General features: G+C 39.7%; 1 pseudogene; it reads left to right on the forward strand.

The window, feature by feature from the left end:
• Window positions 1–683: 683 nt before the first annotated feature.
• On the forward strand, window positions 684–9427 carry LOC119800338 (annotated as a pseudogene).
• The last annotated feature ends 10264 nt before the right edge of the window (window positions 9428–19691 follow it).

A 19691-nucleotide genomic window follows, 5' to 3' on the forward strand; every position in this document is an offset into this window, starting at 1 on the left:
AAATGGACATTATCTTGTATCTCCCCAGGAAAGGGTAACATAGCAATGACACACGGAAAGCAAAAGGTGTACCAAATAGTGCAGATGTTAGCATCTGTGCACCTTTGCTAATGGTGTTAAGTTTATGTTGTCCATGTAACTTTTCTGTGTGCTGAAAATTATTTCAAACTAAAAGGTGCTATGAGGGTGTTCTACTAGCAACAGATGAACACTTGTATGTCTTTCTGCAATGTTAGAATTCATTAAAAAAACAATAAATTCACAAGCCTTACCTATTTAAATGTCAGCAATTAGTCATAAAATCCTGCCTGCCCTGGAAACCTAGCCAAGGCAAATGCAGATCCTTTTATTTCCATTTAATTACTAACATTAATTTTCACATCACAAACTACATGGTAAATCTATCTAAATATCTACATGCATATATATGGTGTGCAGAATGTGTACAAGTGAAAGAGTCTGTAGAGATCATGGCTTTTTATTTTATTTTATTTTATTTTTTTTCGAGACAGGGTTTCTCTGTAGCTTTGGAGCCTGTCCTGGAACTAGCTTTTGTAGACCAGGCTGGTCTCGAACTCACAGAGATCCGCCTGTCTCTGCCTCCCGAGTGCTGGGATTAAAGGCGTGCGCCACCACCGCCCGGCATGGCTTTTTAGAAGAATGAGAAATAGTCTGTATTGATAATGGTTGAGCCAGACCACTGTCAGGAGGAAAATGCTGCTGGTGGGTTAAACTCTAAGCTTGTTCAGGAGCAGGAAATTATGATTCAGATCCCAGAGGGTCAAACCTGTGAGTGGGCAGGCAGTAGAACATACTCTGCCAACATAAAAGGACCTAGCCTACCTGAAGCTCCAGGGACATTCATACAGTCCACTGCTTGTTGGTCCTCGATGCACACACCATATTTCATATGATATGTTGGTGTGGGACCATGCCAAGGCAGTGTTAGGTGACCACTGTTGTATGGGATCTGGGTGAGAGAGTTACAAGCTTTTCTTGGTCTGATTCGTGGGCCCTGTTTCTCTGACATCATTTTAATAGGGCCATGTGTCCCCACAGTTTCAGCTCACTCCAAAAAACTTCTAAGACTTTCTGCTCTCATGGAGAAATCATTTATCAATCTACACTAGAAAGTTGGTGCCTCATAGAGGCACAGTTTGTGTGTTTACCTAGGGGCTGCAGTTGTCCTTTCTTAAAAATGGAGTCAAAAGCTGTTTATATGAGTTTCCTAGGGTAACAAACAGCCTGAAAAAGCACTGGCTTATGGAATATAGTAAGTACCTTTGTATAGTGTCTACCTGGAGTGTTTGGTCTCCACCCAGGCTGGAGATACCATTCTCTTGAACAGAAAGAGACCATTTTCCTTAATTGGCCTTCACTGCCCCTATACTGTTACTGAAGTGGGAGCCACACAAACAAGGAGAACCCCACCAATGTGGCTCTTGGCAGACCACTAAGAGAGGGTTTTTCCAGTGCTGGCCTGCAGGTCATCAACAAGTGTAACTTCCATAAATGACTTGTAAACAAACTATCCAGTCTGAATATTTGATAACAAGCAAATCATGACTATCAGGAAGACGTATATTCTAAAGTGATTTTAGAGATTATTTTTGGCCTGTTATAAATCAAAATAAAAACCAGTCAAACAGACCATTTCAAATATGCTGCTTGTGTATTTAATTCTAAAACTAAAACTCAAATATGCTGTTCAGAAACATATTAGAGGTGAGAGGACAGGCTATTATCTTGAGGTTTGAACTCAATTCAAATGCTTTCAAAATTTCTATTTAAAACTACTATTTGTTAAATTGCTGAAAAAATTATTTGAAAGAAAGTCTGCACTTTCTAATCATTGTCAGTTCTTTCTTTCCTCAAGGTACTTCAGTGTGCTCGATCAATTCTTTATTCAACTTTTAAATGGAACACTCACTCTCATCTCCAACCTCCTCTCTTAGCTGGGAGCTTCCTTGTTGCATGCAAAAGACTTTGGGTAGCCATCTGTATGCCTTTTCTTTCCTACTGCTAGCCCTTATAGGAACCATCAGTTGACAGAGAGAGAGAGAGAGAGAGAGAGAGAGAGAGAGAGAGAGAGAGAGAGAGAAACAAAGAGAGAGAAACAAAGAGAGAGAAACAAAGAGAGAGAAACAAAGAGAGAGAAACAAAGAGAGAAACAGAGAGGAACAAAGAGAGAAAGAGGGAGGGAAGGAGAGAGGGAGGGGAAGAGAGAGAGAAACAAAGAGAGAGAAACAAAGAGAGAGAAACAAAGAGAGAGAAATAAAGAGAGAGAAACAAAGAAAGAGGGAGGGAAGGAGAGAGGGAGGGGAAGAGAGAGAGAAACAAAGAGAGAAACAAAGAGAGAGAAACAAAGAGAGAGAAATAAAGAGAGAGAAACAAAGAAAGAGGGAGGGAAGTGAGAGAGTGAGTGGGAATATAGATAGATAAGATAGATATATATATATAAACAAAGAGAGATAAACAAATATATATAAACAAAGAGATAAACATATATAAATATATTATTAAACAAAATAGTATAAATATTTATTAATTATATATTTATTTTAATATATATAGAACAAATAAGATATAAACAAATATGATTAACAGAACAAATAGATATATAAATAAATAATATATAACACAAATATATAAATATTTATTTAATTATATATTATTTGAATATAAGATATTTAATATGATAGAGATATATATATATTAGATATATATATAAGAGAGAGAGAGAGAGAGATTTAAAGATTTCAAGACCAGCTGCAAGGTCTGTGGCAAAGGCTGGCCCATAGGCCAGGAGTCTTAGCCCCCAGGAAGAGGTAATTTGTGACTTTGTATTTCAGATGACTGAAGTGGATAAAAGCCTGATTAGAAAAGGTCAAAGAGAGAATTGAGCGAAAGAAATTTAGGGGTTTGTGTGTGAACTTTGAGCCAAATGAATAACTTAGGCAAAAGAAGAAGGCTAAGAAAAGAATTCAAGCACAAGGAGGCACTGGGGATGTGGCCCCCTCTCTGGGACGTCCTTCAGTTAGGGCAAGATGAGAGGAAATGGACGGCAGGACAGCCAGACAAGTGGGTGGGAAGTGAAGATTATAAGAAAAGCTACCTATTATGAAAGAGAGGGTTGGGAAAATCAGACTTAGAGAACTTGGATCTGACAGAGTGTAATAAGAAGGGCATTTAAATCCATATGTCAGAGTGGTTAATGGATTAGAAGCTGTGAAAAGTACAAGGGGAACAAGGATAAAAGAGGCCAGAGTGCAGCTAAGAAAAAGGAACAGAGAGAGGCTTCCAGGAAGAAATATTTTATGTTAAAAACCAGTCACCAAGCCACCAAAATGAGGGCGGCAAGATATTCTTTTATAGGTGCTTATAAGATTTGTTATTAAAAAGAAGTTTTAATCATAAAATATTTGCTTCATAAAAAGGCTGCATTTAATGTACACGGATAATATATACAGCGTAATAATAAAATGAATACTCATAAACCTACCACCATACCTAAGAAGCAGTCCATTACCAACACCACAAAAAATGAGCTCCGCTCTCCTTGCCTGATGCCACACACTGAGGCCGTGTGCAGTTATGCACCTGGGGTGTGATCTACCCTTCTCATTGCTATTTCCCCACATGTGTATGCATCTCTAAACGTCTTCTTTAGTTTTACCTGTTTTTCAATTTTATGATTATGATATCAGAGTCCCACTGAATTCAGCACACTTTTTTTTCATTCATGTTTATAGTTGATATTCATCAATTTTTTTCCCCACAGGGATAGAGGCAAAAGGAAGCTGGAGAGATTGTGTATGCATGCATGTGTGTCTATATATGCAGTTTTATACATATACATAATTATTATACATAGGAACATGCCCTATACAATTATACACATACACACATACCTACATGTATGTGTACTTACATGAGACCTATATTTGAATGCAGAGATTGAGAAATTATAAGGAATTTTCTTATATAATTCTTGAAACTCACTGAAGTTTGCAAGCAGGCTGCAGATTCAGAGACTAAGGCGAGATTTCCTTTCTCCTCTCTTATTATTACTTTTTAGATTGTTGAAAGTAAAAAAAATACATACTTTATGTTATACAAGATGCTGTTCTTAAATATCTACATATTGATAACAGAATGCCTTAATCAATCTGACATTTCATACACATACTATTTATTTGTGGTGAGAAAACGTAAAATTCACCCATCTAGCAACTTTGAAATGGGTAATACCGGTCATTGTTATTACCTGCAGCCATCAAGTGGTATGATAAACCTTGTTCCTTACTCCTACTATCTAAAAGAGATTAGTGAAAGATAGCATCTCCTTCAGTGCCTCAGTCTGACTTCTGGTAACTGCCACTGCATTTGCTGCTTGTAAAACTGACTTTTCGAAGTTCTACAGACAAGTGATAATATGTAGTCCATTTGTCTTTTGTGCTGCTCTTATTTATTCCACACAAGTCTTTCAGATTTATATTGGTTGCTTCGTATAAAGGGTTTTATTCATTTCTTAAGACGAAACATATAGTGTGCTACACTACTTTCATACAGAATCCACTCGTTGGTTTATGGGCAGTTTGAGTCTGTTCTCTGCCCTGGTGGGCGTTGCTGCCATGACTCTGAGAATGCAGATCTCACATGGATAATGGGGGTTAGATGATATGGTAGTTATTTCTTTTAAATTTTTTGAAGACTCTCTAAACGGTTCCCCATAGTATCTGTGCTAATACATTTTCACTAATACATTGTACAGGGTACAATGGGTTCTCCTTCCTCCATGTCTTAGTCAGGGTTACTATTCCTGTGATGGGGCACTATGACTAAATATAAGCCTGGATAGCAAAGGATTTTGGGCATACGCTTCATCATTACTGTTCATCACCGAAGAAATCAGAATAGGAACTCAAGCAAGGCAGGAACTTAGAGACAGGGTCTGATTTAAAGCCATGGAGAAATGCTACCTACTGGCTTGCTCTTCACAACTTGCCCGGACTGCTTTCTTGTACAACACAGAACCACCAGCAAAGGGATGGTACCACCCATAATGGACTGGTCCCTTCTACTTTAATCACTAACTAAGAAAATATACTAGAGACTTGCCTGCAGTCCCATCTTAAGAAGGCATTTTCTCAGTTGAGGCTCCCTCCTCTCTGATGACCTTAGCTCCTGTCAAGTTGACATAAAACCATCCACTACACTCCCTATCCTCATCAGCCACATTCTCTTTCAGAATTTCTCGAATCTATCCATTCTAACACATATGAGATACCATTTCCTTGTGGTTTTGATTTGCATTTCCTTGATTATTAGATATTGAGGGTTTTAAACTGTACCAGTTGGACATTTGCTTATCTTTTTTAGTGATAGAGACAGAAGTATAGATAGGCCTATTCAGGTGTTTTTCACATTCTTTACTGACTTATGAGGTATCTTATTACTGAGTAGTTTGATCTGAGTATTAACCCTTGCCAAATGTTTAATGTACATACAATATTTCTCCCATTCTCTTAACTAACTATTGTTTCCTTGCCATTCAGGAACTTTTTAGTTTTATGCAGAACCATCTGTCTATTTTTGCTTTTGTTATCTGTACTTTGAATGTCATATTAAGGCAGGGGTTCTGTGTTTTAATTTTGAAGCAGAACTCTTTCTTCTTTGGGAATTCGAGGGTTTTGTTTTGAAGATCTTGGCTAACCAGATGAGGCTCCTCTACAGCGTGGGTTGTGTGTGGGTGAGGGAATGATCTGCTTTACAGAATTCAATGGTCATGGCATGCCCAAAGACAGTGTTCTATAGCACTCTGTTCCTTCCTCTGGATCTGAAAGTCTTTCCCATATTTTGAAATGTTCTCTGAGTTCATGTCTTTTTGATAGTGATGTGAGCCTGTTTAGAACAAAGAGTTTAGAAGAGGGCAAGGAGGCTTTGGCTCATTTCCTCTAATGGAGAATCAAGGTAAAACTCTCATGACTTCTGTGGCTTGAAGTTACAGGATATCATTATGAAAATTTGCCAAAGGATATAGTTATTTATAAAAAATACCCTTTTCAGAATAATCAGCGCTTGTTTGGGGGAATAGTGACTGTTTCCTAGTGTATTATTTCTCTGCTGTATATTTGTTAACAAGCATGTTTATTAACAATGCAAGATCTTCCTTTTGCATAATTCACTTTCTGTAGCTACTGTTCATAATCAGGTCTGTGCAGTGTGTAATAAGTGTCTTTATAGGAATGTCCAACTATAAAAATAGGCTAAATTCAACACAGAAACCGTGAGTTCCAGACCAGCTACCAGGAAGATTTATTTTAGCAATATAGCTGTATGTGAGGCTGCTGCTTGGTGCTTTTTAGCTGGCTTACAATGTTTTATCTCCTTATGCTGGCCAGAGCTAGTCCTAAGAGTAGGATTCATCTTCAGGAAACCCAAAGTATCAATAAACCACATAGCTCTTCCAGAGCCATACATTCTGAGGAGTAGACGCACTGTTCCACTAACCAAAAAGTCCCTTTAGTTCCCTTTATTGCACCGTCTGTCCAGTTTTCTGTCTCCCTTCTCTACGTCATGCAAATATCAAAGCTCAAGTAAGCAGGAACGGAGGAGGATGTTGAGCTGAGATCATGGCGATTGCATAAATCTCTGTACACTAGTCTTTAGAATCCTCAGTGGTCTCCACCCGTCCAACTTCTAGAATCCTAATTGCTAGCCATATGGTGCCTTTTAGCTCATTCCCTTTACCTCCAGCCGGGAATTAGAGAATACTTCTAGAGTAGAGATCTCAGAATACCAGTGCTTATTCACTCACTAAGTCTTGTCTACTTCAAATCAAAACATCATCCAATCTGGCCCATTGCTGACAAATCTTGTTCATGAATATTGTATTTTTACTGGAGGATGCATCTTCATCATGAACACTAAACATCCAATCAACGGTTCTGATATTGTTGGCCTTCAACATGAAGATATAAGCATTGCTATATATTTGAGGATTTTATCCAATAGTAAAGTGAAAGAAACGGAACAAAAGGACCCATAAAAAACAGAGGCAATGAAGAAGAAACCAAAAATCTATATTTAATATCTTTAGAGCAATAAAAAATACTGCATCTATAAAACAAACAGAAGATGCTATAAAAAGAAATAATCAAGGAATCAGAAAGACCCTTAAAATTAGAACTATGGTGGCATCATAAACAAATCAATACAATGATTGCAGGATGAAGTTGAGAAACCCTCAGCAAACAAAACATAAAGAGACAGAAAATAAAGGGAAGTAAGTTAGATCAATCCAGAAAGTCCAGCATCAAACCAATGAGAAACAAAAGACAAAGATGAAACAGTTATAAAAGAAACAACAAAGATCTTCTCAGGCACACACACACACACACACACACACACTGGAAAAAGGATGGAGAAAGCTTCTCCCTTAGTCTCCCATTGGTGAAGTTCCTGGAAGCCATGTTTAAGCAGACTTAAGAAAACAGGATGAGAACATCCAGTTAGCTGCTATCTGTCTAGCACAGAATGGAGCTCTTGGAAGGGGGAGCCAAATATTACACATCTGGCAACACCAGGAAGTTATGAAAGTGACATAGAAAAGAATAATTAACTTTAGGCAAAATGTTGTACAAAAAAAGAAAGAAAACTGTTGCCCCGTTCTCCCTTGGCTTAATGGAATCAGGTGTTTCCAATGAATGGATTTACAGTGACTATGAATGAAGAGTGTGTTGTAACAACACTGAGAGGAAGAGATGATGGAAAGTGGGGATGGGAGTCTACGTAGTGAGTTCAAAGTCAGCCGAGGCTGCACAGTGAGCTCCCGTCTGAAAGGGAAAAGGCAAATAGGAAGAGCAGGAATGACACTGAGGGAAGAGGCAATATCTCAGCTACAATAATGAGATCAACACATCATACCTAATATTGGTGACTCCAGAAATAGCAGACCAGTTTGTGACTTAAAAATAACAGAACTACATATTAGAAAAATCAGCAAAGAATGAAGAGAAGTGGAGCTGAGGCCTTTGTTCACCACGGTCTTCCTATTACTTAGATTAAACTATGTGCACATTTCTACTGCTAGCAATGAAAATTCATTGTAAAAATAATGAGGAGGAGAGTATGTATATGTATTGCCTTTATGTAGTTATTGTTTTACTTTATGATTGGTTTCTAGACATGAAGTTAATGGGTCAAAGAATTTGGTTGTTTTTTTAAAAATATTTATTTATTTATTATGTATACAATATTCTGTCTGTGTTTATGCCTGCAGGCCGGAAGAGGGCACCAGACCCCATTACAGATGGTTGTGAGCTACCATGTGGTTGCTGGGAATTGAACTCAGGACCTTTGGAAGGGCAGGCAATGCTCTTAACCTCTGAGCCATTTCTCCAGACCCGAATTTGGTTGTTTTTGAAGCTATTTGTATAAGTCACTCAGTCTTTGACACAGTTCACCAGTATGCTTATTTTCTAACAACCTTACAAAATGTGAGCTACCTTCACTGAAAAATATTCTGCTCAGCTGATGAGTAAAAGCTGCTTTAATTAGTTTAAAATTGTTTCAGGCTCAATATTTTCTCTTCCTTTTTGGAAGTGCCTTAAATAAAATAACATATGGCTGGAGAGATGGCTCAGTGGTTAAGAGCACTGGCTGCTCTTCCAGAGGTCCTGAGTTCAATTCCCAGCAACCACATGGTGGCTCACAACCATCTGTAATGAGATCTGGCACCCTCTTCTGGCCCTCAGGAATACATGCAGGCAGAAGACTATACATAATAAAAATAAAATAAAATAAAATATTATGGTAACTGATTTAAGACTTAGGTAAGGACAGTAAGCTTTTGGCTTTCTGCTTGGAGGGGGCTACAGTGCAAATTTCTTTGGTGCTCCTGAATTCACAACAGCTTTCTCCACCATACTTCTCAAGTTCCATGCCAAACACAGGAAAGTCAGGTATCTGAAGTGCACCTGAGGTAAGATTGGTGTCACATCCACCTTGGCTCCCCAGATCAGTACCCTGTGTCTGTCTCTAAGACAACCTGGTGATGACATTCTCAAGACAACAAGTGATTGGAAAGGTCTGAGGGTCACAGTGACACTGCGCAGGACAGGCTTATATTAAAGTCATACCTTCTGTCTTTTCTCTGGTCACCAATGCCCTGGAGAAGTTGTCAAGAAATGGAAAGAAGCAGAAAAACATTAAATACAGTGGAAGCATCACATTTGATGAGATTGTCAACACTGCCCAACAGACACAGCCCCACTCTTTAGCCAGAAAACACTCGGCACTACTCAAGAGATTCTGGGCACTTGACAGTCTCTGGGCTACAATATAGATGAGTACCAACCCTGGTGACATTATAGACAATATCAACAGTGGTGCGGTGGAATGCCCAGCTAGTAATGAAACATAAGACAAAATATCTCAATAAAAGACCATCTGACCAAAGAAAATAAGAGCAAGACATGAGAGAAAGTAATTTCTAAGCTAGTTTTTATTGATTTTTTTTCCTTGCATAGGACAAGCTAAGACTAATAAGTTTTCAGTCAATCTGTGTTTTTTCTATCTATCTTCTGTCTACCTATCATCCTGCCTCTCTGAATTATCTACTTTCCCAAATACCTATTGCTCGCTGGCATCTCTTTCTGTATCTATCTTTGTTCCTAGCTATATCAAATGGTTGTTTTATATAAATGGAATCTTGCATTAATGTTATTTTGCAAATGTTTTCTGGGCTTAAAAATACATTTTTGGAGTCTCCCCTGATTATACTTTTAAATGTCTCTGCTATTATGTATTTTAAAGAATTGTGTTCAACCCATAGAGGTGGGGTCAATCCCCAGCTCAAAATTAGGCAGCGATGGCATAATACAAGCATCAAAAGGATATGAAAATGTCTTCTATCCGCAGGATGTGTCCTCTAGAGACAGCCAGGCATGCTTCTAAACTGGTCTTCAAACAGCTTTAAAAAGTGGAGAAAGGAGATTTTATAGGGTTTAGGAAGCCATGACTGGGGTGAGAGTTACCACCCATGGCTTCTAGCTTGTTTGGTTTGAAGTAACTGTCAGTGCCAATAGAGGGGGCACCTGGGCTTTCTGGATGGCAGCATGGAGTGGGGGTGTGCAGAATGGAAAGCTGTTGGTCCTCACACATCAACAACGCCGTCCGACTCCCTAATTCAGACAGCTTGCTTGTTCCTTGAGAGCATAGCCAAACATCTTTACTATTGGAATAGACTTCTTCAACTCAAAAACCTAGACAGAGCAGAGGGACACGCTAAGGTAATGAATTTTTTCTTTTTTGGGCTTAGTAACCTGCTGCGCGTGATGGCCATGGTCCTGATGACATATGAGTGGCGGTGACAAGCCCCCGTCAAGCTGGCTCACCCCGCAGTGTGCAGCACCATCCAGAGACTCCATCTGGAGAGGCCGGTGCCCTCTTGCTCTTCTGGCTCTGCCTTCATTTTGTCGCTTTGTGAAAACCAACCCACCTCATTCCTGAGGGCCCACACTGCCAGCCTGGTTGTGCCCCAGTTTTCTGAAATGACCCTGTGTTGCTTCAGGCCTGTTTCCCATGTGCCTCTGAAGGGCTCAATCTGTCCGTTTGATAAAAGTGAGTTATAGGCTGCTTTGGTCCCAGGAGGAGGACTCATCTTTGGTCTCTCGGCCTGGGTTCCCTGTAGGCCCAGAGATTAAAGGTAAGAGGAGGTCTAATATCTTTCCCATCTCAGAACCACAGTTTGCCTATTGTCCACTCAGCAAGAGCATAGGACTAAGCCAGGGTAAGCAGAAGGCCTGCTGACTGCGGTCTAATCGCTGAACTTTGGGTAAAGGCTTGGAAATGTCTTGTTGATAGTACATAATAGCCAGAACAATTATTCTCCCCCTTGCAAAGAATTCTAATTAATGTGGAAATGTAAAAGAAAAGGCTGAGTTGAGAGCAGAAGGTTTATGGCAACAAGATCTTGGCTCTCCCAGGAGCACTTTAGAGCACTAGGAAGTGCTTAGGCCCAATTTGACATTTCAGATCAAGCAGATTAAAGCCCTTGGTTTTATCCACCTGGCATAATCCTAGCCCGTGGAAGCCACGGTTAATAATTATTGCCCTGAGCCTAGAGAGAACTGCACAATAGAATCTCTTTTATTCTGGCAAACCAAGGGCCTATTGTGGCCAGAATTTTCAAAGCTGGCAGACAAAGCTTTGGCCCGCGTTGGGTAGAAATGTTCTTAGCATGGTAAGTGCTGTTGTTCCCCTGCCCTCTGCCACTTTCTGACCACTCTTGTCTTTGTATCACTAATCTCTCCGTTCCACCTGTGTTCTCTGCGTGGCGGGGTGACATTGCACCTGGAAAAGCTCTCGGACGTGTGAAAGGGGTGAGCATTTTTATGACTGTCCATTCTGAGAATGTATCAGTTCACAGTGGGTTTCCCTGGCTACACTAGCTCGGGCATTTTGGAGGCTTGCACACTGATGATTTAATGGGTTGGGATTTGACCACTCACTAAGGGCAACAATGTGAAGCTGCTCGGGACACAGGAAGCTACTGTTCAAGGAGAAACAAGTGCATATTGGAAATTTGCTCTATCTAGGGAGGCAAGGCAGCTATGAGGGTACCCAAAGCAAGATGATACAGTGGTAGATAAAGTTCCTTGAGGAAGAAACCTCTCAGGTGCTTCTGTCACTGACTTGCTACTACCGAATTCTAGGGACTAACTTTTCCTGACATCCAAGAATGATGTGCCCTTGCTTAGCCTCTTCCACAACTGAGGTTTTGGAGATAGGTACGAATCGAGTAAGCATGGTATTTCTTCCTGGACATCTAAAGTCTAGAACATGAAATAAGATAATGTGCATAAATCCTGGCACTATGCTCAGGACACAGCTCTCACACAACTACAATTATCACCGACTTATAACTTAATATTCTCTCTTCTTCATTCATTTATCATTCCATACCAATTTCTCTTTGGTTCCCTTCCTCTGATCTTAATTCTACCACTGACTATTTCTCTCTGCAAAGAGCCCCTTCTCTTCTCTCTTGTGCTATGGGATTTCTTGAGAAAAAAACCTTATTTTTCTATTTTTTTCTGTTATTTTTTTCTGTTATTTCTGTTATTTTTTTCTGTTCTTCTCAACTACACAGACCCTTGCTGGATCAACCTAGACACACTGGAGTGTGATTACCTTTCAATAGGAATTGCCTATTCCTGTTATGTCTCTCCCATTTAATTCAGTGCACGACACTGAATAGGAGCTCTGAAACATGGTCATCATCCCTTATTTCTTCTAGCCTGCATGTGTGGGTTGCAATGTGAAGGATGAATAAGAGGGATGAGCCAGAGGTAGCTATGGTTCTTTTCCTAAGTTTTGTGGACTTTGGAATGGATCGAAATGTTGAGGAGGTTATGTAGCAGGTTATGGGAGACTGACTACTTGAGGGAGTTTTATTCCACCACCTGAACTGAGCATGGAATGTAGAATTTCTGCTTGGGAACTGACCACCTTTTGGCAATAAATGCCCAGAGAAGATCTCAGATGCACATGTTAAGAAGATGCAGAAATGTTCTTACCTTTTCTGCATATAAAAAGGGTGAAAAAAATACCTTGTAGTTGTATGACTCTCACAGAAGGGAATTTGAGTCATAGTCCTAGTGTATGCATTAGTCACCCACCCCATGTTTCTTAATCACATGTTTTATTTGCATTTTTCAAAACCCATAATAAGTACTTAGTTCTGCCCCTCTGAAGCTTGTCTGCTTTACAGATTTTCAGGTTCCTAGTGCCCACCATTGTCTTCTCTGTGTACCATGTCTTATTCCTTCTTCTCTTAGTTACCTCCACAAAATATTGCCCATTTTTTGTCCTGTTCATTCAGGCTCTGACTTATGACTTGAAATCTATGCGAATGGGGTCTTTGAAATATTAATCATTTCTCCTCTCATGTATATAACTTAACTGTTTCCATCTTAGCAATATTCACCTATAAAAGCAGTAGTGTCAATCTCTAGAAAAGGAGCCATGATCTATGAAATTTTCTGGCTTGAAACCAAAACAGTAACAATGACTTTTTTGCATAGAGAAAGAAACAAAACTTGACCCTTGGGTATTGCATTTTTGAGGAGCAAAACCTAATCTTAGCTGGATGAGATGATGCATGCCTTTAATTTTAGCAATCAAGAGGTAGAAGCCAACAGATCTCTGTAAATCCATAGCTACACTGATCTACAGTAAATTTCAGGCCAGTCAGGGGTACCATAGTAAGACCCCGTCTCAAACACAACACAAAACAACAGCAAAACAAAACCTTCCAAACCTCAGCCACTGAAACAAAGCACTCTGATCATACAAAGCAGCCTCATGGCTGGGACATTAAAACACTTGAGATCCACTTTCAATCAGTTGCTGTGTAGCTGTGATCCAAGGCAAGTCTGCAAGAATGATGTAGGAAATAGTTAATTTGTACATTTCTTTTCAACTATGATTCTAGGACTTGCTGATGTGTGGCTTTCTGGGACTCCAACAAGGCAGTAGGAGATAATCAGATGATTTTCAGGGACACAGGAGAGGGAATATGAAATGCCACCGTCAATCTGGTAGTTGTGTCTGCTCTGGGTAAAAGGCAACCATGAGGCAATCCTTCTCTAAGCAGCTCTAATTTGTATGGAACTTCTATCACTGAGTAGACTCAGTGCTAACACTTTCAATTAAGTTAAATGACTTCATGTTCTGTTAAGTTCAGGCTGGCTAGGAATTTCAGGACTTTTCACTGGCTTCATTACAATAATGCTTAGCATGAGGTTCACAAGGGTGATGTCTACTTGATAATATTTTCATAATTTTACAGCTATCATCAAATTATGTTGATTCATGGCTGGATGAAAAACGACAGTGAAGAGTATAATTGTGAAATTTCATAAGGCATTGACATTTGTGGTTTAAGCGCAGAGAAATTCAGCAAGTATACCACCACAAAGGAGGTATAACTGTGAAGACTTTGTGGAAAAGTTCACGCATTCAAATGTAATTAAGCATGAATTAAACATGATTTGCTACAGGGCTAATTCTAGCACTGCCGAAGCTCCATTATGGAAATCCGTTTCAGAAATATGACCAGCTCCTTTTTAACATATGTCAGATGCCTAACATATGGTCTCCTAAGGCCTCCAGCATACCTTGGGTGATTCAGGGCAGTCAACGTATGCTTGGCACCACTGAAGGTCTAGCTTATTGAGCCAAGAAGCCAGGAAACATAATGGGAAATCAACCCATGCTTGTCAGAATCTCACTTCTCTCTTGGAACAAGTGTTATAAATTTGAAGAAAAACTTGAGCCTTATAATATACAGTGATGTGCTGGCTTTTCATGCTGGGCCAGTGAAGGACATTCCATGAATGTAGCCTAATGATGCCTTACAATTATTTTATCAGGAATGCCAAAGCAAAGTTTTATAAGACATTAACACAAACAAAATCAACTGCTTGACAGCTCTATCCCTTGCCCGTGTTCTGGAAAGGGAACCACCTGGAACAGAGTTTCCTAGGACACATATCTTGTCTCATAGCTTCTGTTATATTCCGCTCTGCCAGACTCTTTGCTATGTTTCTGTTAATCTCAGAAAGTTCAAGGACCTTGGAGGCCAAAAGCAGAATTCCGGGATCAAGTATATTATCAACTGCTATGGGGAGTTTACCTGGGAATTGTGAAGTTATGATTAATTTTCATAATGTAATTTATTAATTGTGTCTACTTGACAGGGATTCTAGGTAGATGTGGTGGTGCATAGATAAAAAATGTTTTCACACACACACACACACACACACACACACACACACACACACACACATATATGACACACAGTTGTCTAGTCTTTGTTCATATCTGTACTGAACTATGAGAAATGGTGACCAGTAATAAGAATAGCAACGAAGGAAGGAAATTGGTGGTGATTCATATATAGTACACATGTATGAAAAATCCTCTCAGTGGTGGCCATATTCTATGCTCTATGCTAAACACCATAATAAACATTTAAGTTATGTACCAATTCAATCATATTATATGATCCCCCCCCCCCCGAATCCTAGAGCAGTAAGAAGCAAAAAATAAGAAGTCAAAATTTTGACAACTGGATTCTCTATTTTTTTCTTTTAAAAGTACTTTTCTGACCATGATTTCCAAAAGCAGACTATATTTTCACATCATTGGTGTAGTTTTGGACTTTGGTTGATCATTGCAGTTCTGTCCTGCTCTCGTGGAAGAGTGAGGAGAAGAGGAAGCATTTGGTCAGTATAGCTCATGTTTTTATTTTTATTTTTAAATTTATTTTATTTTATTTTTTTAAAAAAGAAAAAAACAAACTTGTTTTTCATTTTACATACCAATCCCAGTTTTTACTCCCTCCCCTCCTACCTCCCTGACCCCCTATCCTCTCCTCAGAGATGGCAAAGCACATTGCTTTGGGGGAGGTCCAAGGCCCTCCCTACTATATCTGGGCTGAGGAAGGCATCCATCCAAACAGAATAGGTTCCCAAAAAGCCAGTACAAACAGTAGGGATAAATCCTGGTGCCACTGCCAGTGACCCCTCAGTCTGCCCCAGTCATATAACTGTCACCTGTTGCAAGGAGGGGAGCTGCTTGTTCATCCCAGATGCATAGAACCAAAATAACCAAACAGAAACTATATTAATTAAAACACTGCTTGGCCCATTAGCTCTAGCTTCTTATTGGTCAATTCTTACATTTTAATTTAACCCATTTCTATTAATCTGTATATCACCACTAGCTCATGGCCTACCAACAAAGTTTCGGCACGTCTATCTCTGGTGGCGGATCCATGGTGTCTCCCTGACTCTGCCCTTCTTTCTCACAGCATTCAGTCCAGTCCTTGCTGTCTACCTAAGTTCTGCCCTATCAACAGACCAAGGCAGTTCCTTTATTCATTAATGGTAATCACAGCATACAGAGGGGACTCCCACATTAGTCACCCACATTCAGATTAGTTTGGATCTATGCTGGTTCCTTTCCTGTCTGGCTGGAGTTGGTGAGTTCCAGTTTAGCTCAGGGAGACTGTTTCAGTGGGTATCCCCATCATGGTCTTGACCTCTTTTCTCATATTCTCACTCCTCCCACTCTTCAAATGGTCTTTGAGAGCTCAGTCCAGTGCTCCAGTGCAGGTCTCTGCCTCTGTTTCCATCAGCTGCTGGATTAAGGTTCTATGGTGATATTTAAGATATTTATCAGTCTGGCTACAAGGCAAGACTAGTTTGGGCACCCTCTCCTTTCTTGCTCAGGGTCTTAACTGGGGTCATCCTTATGGATTCCTGGGAATTTCTCTAGTGCCAGGTTTCTTGCTAGCCCCATAATGGCTCCCTCAATCAAAATATCTCTTTCCTTGCTCTCCTCTCTGTCCTTCCTCCATCTTGACTAGCCCATTCCCTCAAGTTCTCCTCCCTCCTCCCCTTCTCTCCTCCTCTTTCCATTATGCCCTTCCTCCCCCCCCCCCATGCCCATGCTTCCAATTTTCTCAGGCGATTCTGCCTATTTTCCCTTTTCAGGTGGATCTATGTATATTTTTTCTTAGGGTTCACCTTGTTAGTTTCTCTAGGATCATGAACTATGAGCTCAATATCCTTTGTTTTACAGCTAGTATCCACTTATAAGTGAGTACATACCATGTTCATCTTTCTGGATCTGGGTTAGTGCACGATACTTATATGATAGCTCATGGCGTTAAAAAATGTAGTTTTCTGGCCATGATTATTGAAGTAACCCATTTTCTCATTCTAGGCAGGAGGTTATGATTTGGGGGGCTGAAAGTTGTGGCTGCACCTTGCCTCAGTGGAATATTTGGGGAAACAGTACATATTTTGTCTCTGTAGCTCATAGTTCTAGAAGAAAAATCTTCCTCAGACCTTCACGGTTTATCCTAAGTTTATATATAAGTCGTCAGTTTGAAGAGGAAAGTCTCTGCCCTCCAGTGGTGTAGGACACTAATACCATCAATAGCTTGTTGGCTGGGTTTACATAAAAGAACAATGACAGAGTCCTAATAGAATTCTGGGCTGTCTTGGAGGTGGTTGCACAACAGCCAAGATGTCTTCTCACAGTGTACCTTGTAGTGTCCCTGAGACATGGGGCATGCCACTTATGACTTGCAGGATGGCTTTGTTTTCAAAACCCTTACACCTCACAGAAGCTATAACTTTATTTCAGCAATCTCAGGTAGCACAGTGGATAGCTAAAAGAACTCTGCTAACCACCATGTCTATCTGTATCATTAGACTATCCAGGCCACATCATTTATAACTATAGATTCTGCTGAGTGAAAGGCAGTCCTTGCATTCTGTGTACCTAACCTGGAAGACTTTAAAAAAGAAAATGTTCACAAATCATTTCCCATAGATAAAAAAATAATAAAAACAGAAATAAAATTCACAGCCCACAGGCTTTTTATTGCAAACCACACAGCTTCTCCAACCAAGAAGTTTGTCTTTGAATGGTTGAAGGCCAGCAATAGTTTCATGCCAACACTTTGCTCCCTTGCACAGTGGAATTGGATGTCAACTGTGCTGGGTTGTTTGGACTTCTCCAAAGTGGGATGTGAGTCAGCATATTTTTTATTTCTGTATTAGATTTACTTTTATTTATGAGTTGATAATTTCATAAATATATATAATACGTTTTGGCTCTACTCTTTACCTTTTCCATCTTTCTGACACTCTCCTACCTTTTTGTCTTGTGATCTACTGAGTTTAACTAGGGCCGTCCATGTTGGCATGGCCATAAGATTTCCACTGAAGAATGAGCAACTCACTGGTGGTTATACCATTGAAGACGATGACTTCCCATTCCCCAGCAGCCACTGACTGCCAATAGATCTTTGATGAAGGCCTTAGGAATTCTTCTCCTGAATCCACGATTCAATGATGATGGGTACAGATTTGTGCAAATCCTGTGTAAGCCACCTTGTGAGTTCCTGCATACGATGACAAATTTATACCCAAAGGCAGCATTTGCTCTCCATTGTAGAACTCATATTTTTCTCTGTTCCCTCTTTTGTAATGTCCCTAATCTTTCAACTGTTTGTATTCATGTCATGTTAGGGTAAAACACTTACCATTTACTTATTCTCAGTACCTTGAACAGCCATAATTCTCTTATTTACCACTGAAGAAGGAACTTTCTCTGACCAAAGCTAAGAGCACTTATCTATTGGTTTAAACATAAATATTTATTTATTTCATTTTGTTTTGTTTTTCAAGACAATGTCTCCCTATGCAGTCCTGTTGTCCTGGAACTCAAGATATAGACCAGGCTGACTTTGAACTCATAGAGAGCCTTCTGTCTCTACCTCCTAAGTTCTGTGGTTAAAGGTGTGTGCCACCATGCCTGACTCTAAACAAAAATATTTGGAAGGCAGTTCTGCCTAAAGGTTGGTACTGTAGCATGCCAAATCCAGAGCTGAGTAAGAACACATGGAGTTATTTTCCCTTGGCTACCTGCATAGCAACTTCCAACACTGTGAAAGAAAGCCAGCAGGGAGAAAGCTTCCAGCTCAGTACAAGCTTGGATCTCAATGTCCAGCATCAAGTAAGCATGGCATCTTCAGAAATGCATTTTGCCTTCTAGTTATGATGATTAACCAAGTGTAAATGAGTCATCATGTGTTTTTACTAGATGCCTCAATTATTTGGTTATTGAATACTTACTGAATTCTCACTAGGGTATAATCTGTTCTTTCTAAACAATGTTTCTGTTTCAGATTTGCATTTAAATATTTTACATGTACACATCCACTAAGGCCTCACAAAATTGAATGCAAAAGGTGTTGTTGATATCTAATTGACATTCTGATGATGAGGGGTGCAATTGTGTTCTTCGGATTGTGAACCACATATATAACTTGCAAAGAACTTTTGCTATTTCTTATAATTATGTCCTTGACAAAGCATGAGCAGAGAACTTTGGAAGACCATGGACAGGATAGAGACAATGAGATAAATTTGGAGTCTACTGCTAAAGTTCAGGAAGGGAAGGTTGAGAGTTGACCAATATCAGTAAAAGTAGAGATAGGAGCGAGTAGGACTTTTAAGAGCTTTTGAATTTGGTTTTGTGCAAGTAAGAGATATGGATCTAGTTTCATGCTTACCTTGTGGATATTCAGTTTCTTCAGCCTCATTTGTGAAGGAAGCTGTCCTCTTTCTGACGTATGTTTTTGACACCTTTGCAAAGAGTAGGTGGCTGCAGTTTTGTGTTTATTTCTCTCTGTTCTATTCTGTTCTCTGTGTCTGTTTTGGGTCAGTACTGTGCTCTTTTTGTCATTACGTCTCTCTAGTATGTGTTGAGATTAGGTATTGTGGTACCTCAAGCACTGTTCACTCTGCTTGGGCCTTTTTCTGGGTGTGGGGCAGTATTCGTGGCCTTTGGTGCTTCCATATGGAATTTAGAGCTGCTTCTCCAGTTCTGTGAAGAATATTATGATTGGAATTTTGGTGAAGATGCTTCAAGATACAGAGACAGGCAAGGATTTTTCTGAGAAGGATTCCTAAATATTAAATGACCCCAAAAGATGATGAGTGAGATTGGAAAGTAAAAAGTTTCTTTACAATAAAAGAAATGATCAGCTGGATGAATATACAGCCTATTGAGTGAAATAAAATTTTGCCAACTATACATAC

The sequence above is a fragment of the Arvicola amphibius genome, chromosome 13, assembly GCF_903992535.2.
Source record: "Arvicola amphibius chromosome 13, mArvAmp1.2, whole genome shotgun sequence".
Lineage (NCBI taxonomy): Eukaryota > Metazoa > Chordata > Mammalia > Rodentia > Cricetidae > Arvicola > Arvicola amphibius.